We start from the raw sequence: 3445 nt of genomic DNA, 5'->3' as shown, positions 1-3445 counted from the left end.
AGGCAGTGACAAGGAAGTGAGGTAGCTGGGATAAGAGCCAATGAGAGGGCAGAATGGTAAGGCAATAAAGGCATAGGTAAGACAGGAAGTAGCTTGCATTTGGAAGCTGCAGAGTTGGTGAGATAAGGTTGGCTTTTCCTATTTCCCTGATCTGTCTAAGGCTTTAACCCCTGTATTTAGCTCCATGCTTTTTATTTTATAAGACTATTTAGAAATTCATCTATAATAGTGAACTTCAGATTCCATGTTAATGACTACTGCTAACAATCATTTACTGAAAGCATACTCTATACTAGCATTTTGGATGTATGATCTCATTGATCAACTATACAAATTATAGAGATCATTTATAGATGATAGAAGTGAAGCTCAAAGAGTGTAGGAGAATGATCACATTACACAGACAGAAAACACAAAGGATTTCCTCCTAATTTATGAGACACTAAACCCAATATGCTCCTGGGTAAAGTTGGTAACACTATTGATGAGAAAGGTGAGAACCTTTTTTTCTTGTAGGATACTGTAAAGTTTATAAAGCTATGTTTATCCACATCAGCTCATCTGATGGTTCTTAAAAAGAAAAGAAAAAAAAAAAACAAGATGCTCTCATTGTACCAAAACTGTCTGATTCCCAGCTGTGACCCATCTATATAAATCATTATTTCTTCTCTCCCCAAACACATGCACATATTCATGCATACACATGTACACAAGCATCTGCTTAATAATAATTTCCTAGCCTCACACAAATATTGATTCAAATTTGATATGATTATACATGTGATAGCTTTTCTGTTTGAACAAGAAGGAATAGGAACACAGGCACTCAGGAAGGGACTTCACAGGTGAACTCCATGTTCATCCAGGAGGGTCACCAAAACAACTTTTCAGAGAGCTAAAGTACAAAATTCACTCCAACCACATCTCCCATTATCATTGCCCAGAATCCATGTCCCCATGCCTGCTACCCTAGGACACAGCATATCTCTGTGATGTTTGAGAAAGTCAGATCAGATGAAAAGTTTGGCGGAAATATCTATTTATAGTAGCTATGTATGTTCAAGAATTTGTCCCATTTTTTATTCCACTTTAATAGAAGTGAGGAATCTAAGTGATACCTCTGACTTCATACTCCTAGCCTTCTCTGAGCACTCTTTGGGCTTTGCCCAGGTGTGTACTTCATTACCCTGTTGGGAATCTGCTCACCACCATTGACCATTGGCTCTAACAAGCACTCCACATACCCATGAACTTCTTCTTGGCCAACCTGTCCTTCATCAATACCTGCTTCACTTGTAACATTATCCTCAAGGCAGACATTGAGATCCAGCATCACATCATCTCACACTCTGGGTACCTTACACAGATGTACTGCTTCATGGCATTGACCCTGTTGGCTGGTTTCCTGCTGCTTGGGATGGCCTGTGATTGCTGTGCTACATTCTTTATATTACATCATGATCATGTGTCCTAGGTGTTACATGTTGCTGGTGTCTACATCATGGCTCTGTTCCAGCCTCCTGGCTTTTTCACTTGCTGTAGTTGGGTGTCTTTACTTTTGCTCTTTTGAGGGGCCCAGTACAAAGTTTCCAAATAAATCACACATGGAGGCTTATTCTTAATTATAAATGCCCAGCCTTAGTTTAGCTTGTTTCTTGCCAGCTTTCCTTAAATTATCCTGACTACCTTTTGCCTCTGGGCCTTTACCTTTCTCTATTTCTGTATTTCTTTTCTGTCCTTCTTATTCTGTGTCTGGCTGTGTGACTGTGTGGCTGGGTGGCTAGGTGGCTAGCCCCTTCTTTTCTCACTCCTTGATCTCTTGCTCTTTCTCCCCCTTCTCCAATATTTCTCTGCTTATTTATCCTCTCTGCCTGCCAGTCTTGCCTATCCTTTCTTCTGGCTTACTATTGGCTGTTCAGCTCTTTATTAGACCATCAGGTGTTTTAGACAAGCAAACACATCCTCATAGAGTTAAACAAATGCAACAGAAAAGAATGCAACATGTCTTTGTATCATTAAACAAATGTTCCACAGCATAAATAAATGTAACACATCTTAAAATAACATTTTACAACAACCGGTGCTGCTAATAGCCCAATTTTCCTTCTGTGCCTCCTATTCCATCCCACATTTTTTCTGTGATGTACCTCTACCCACTCCTCAAGATCTCAAGTTCTCTCAGATACCCATAGCTTTCAAGTCACACTGTTAACTGAAGCAGTTTTCTCAAACACAGTTCCTCTCACCTCTGTCCTGGTCTCTTATGCACATATCATGCCATCCTTGGGAACCCTTTGGTTTCAGGGAAGCACAAACTTCTCTACCTGTGGTTCTCACCTGGCAGTGGTCAATTTGTTCTATGTGACACTCGTTCTGGTGTATTTCTAGCCATCATCCTCCTACATAACAGGCTCTGAAATGGGTGAATCTGTGTTACACACAATGGACACCCCATGCTCAATCCCTTCATGGAGACTCTCTGACTTGGGAAAATGTTGTGTTCACAGAAGGTACTTCCTCAGACTAGAAGCCCAGGACCTTTAAAATGCTTTCTAAACTGAACTCTGAAGAGCTACAGATTTTGGAGAACTATAAAATGAGAGAGATGCATACCTACCAGCAGGCTAACAGTCTGGGCACATGTAATTTGACAGGATCAACTGTCGAAAGATGGAAATGTATCCTCAGGAAAGGAAGTAGACAGAAATGGCTTCAGGGTCATCAAATTAGTGATTCTGGTACACAAGCAGATTCCAAACATAGGACTGGAACCGCCAAGAGGCACATCAGCAAAGCTTCAGTTCTAGACGGAAGTGCAAATGGCAGCTATATCTATGACTAAGACTTGGTCTCCTGGTGCCAGGCTGAGCTCCAGGAATCCAATTGATGAGAGAGAGGAGGGGTTCTGCAGGTGAAGGACGTCGAGATCATGATGGGAGGACGTGCAGAGATGACCGGCCACACAGGTGGAAGCCCATGAACTGTAAACTAATGGCTGTGGAGTCCCCATGGGACTGGACTAGGCCCTCTGGATACGCAAGATGTTGTTTGGCTCGAACTATTTGGGGGGCACCCAGGCAGGGGGATCGGGATGGTGCATGGGCAGGCCTTTGGGAGTCCGGTGCCTGCGGCGTGAAGCCTTGATGCAGTGGGAAGGGCCTTGGACCTTCCTAGGCTAAGAGTGCTGGGCTCTGCTGACTCCCCATGGGAGACCTTGATTTGGGGGATATGGGGATGTGGGGTGGCTTGGGAGGGAGGGCTGGGGGATGGGAGGAGGGAGGAGATGGGATCTGTGGGTGGTATGTAGAGTGAGTAGAAAATTTCTTAATAAAGAAAAATGAAATAAATAAATAATAAACAAGAGTAATTTAAGCAGAAAAAAGAGACTTGGTCTCACAAAGCAAAAAATACTGACAAATTCTGTGGGATCAGGGGCTCTGAGCTT

The 3445-nt window shown here is 42.8% G+C and overlaps 1 pseudogene; it reads left to right on the top strand.

Moving 5' to 3' along the window:
• The first annotated feature begins 453 nt into the window (after nucleotides 1-453).
• Nucleotides 454-2544, top strand: LOC121829190 (olfactory receptor 1f45-like; annotated as a pseudogene).
• Nucleotides 2545-3445: the final 901 nt, after the last annotated feature.

The sequence above is a fragment of the Peromyscus maniculatus genome, chromosome 4, assembly GCF_049852395.1.
Source record: "Peromyscus maniculatus bairdii isolate BWxNUB_F1_BW_parent chromosome 4, HU_Pman_BW_mat_3.1, whole genome shotgun sequence".
Classification (NCBI taxonomy): domain Eukaryota; kingdom Metazoa; phylum Chordata; class Mammalia; order Rodentia; family Cricetidae; genus Peromyscus; species Peromyscus maniculatus.
This window is presented reverse-complemented; position numbering and strand designations above follow the sequence as displayed.